Genomic DNA, 478 nt, shown 5'->3' with positions numbered 1-478 from the left:
GTGCACAGGAGGATGTGGTCTGCAAACTCTTTGGCATTACGTTTTTCTTCCTTTGTGTTGCAGATTCAGTGGAAATCGAGGAATATGAGGACCCAAATAGTGTTCAGATTTTGGCAACTTTTCACTCAGACCCCTCTAGACACACTGCATGGAGAGAGGCTAAATTCTCACAGAGAATCCCTGAAATCACTAGATCTCAATTTTTATGGTGAACTCCGGAGTGATTTCTTATTTTCACTTTCTGTCTCTATCTAGTGAGCACATGCACCCTATGGAAAGATCCTGGGTAAAGTTTCTCCCAGAGCAGACAGAGTTGGGGGTCCAAGTGGGTTGACCAGGCCTGTTGATCCATGGCACCATAGTCCAGAGGCAGGGAGCCTTGAATTTTTCTTATACTTAAATCTACTTTATTATCTTTTAAAGATTCATAATAGTTTATTTTATGGATTTCATAATTAAAAATTTTATTTTATATATA

The sequence above is a fragment of the Tupaia chinensis genome, unplaced genomic scaffold (genome assembly GCF_000334495.1).
Source record: "Tupaia chinensis unplaced genomic scaffold, TupChi_1.0 Scaffold144502_1, whole genome shotgun sequence".
NCBI classification, from domain to species: domain Eukaryota; kingdom Metazoa; phylum Chordata; class Mammalia; order Scandentia; family Tupaiidae; genus Tupaia; species Tupaia belangeri.
The sequence above is the reverse complement of the archived record's forward strand: the minus strand, read 5'-3'. Positions refer to the sequence as shown.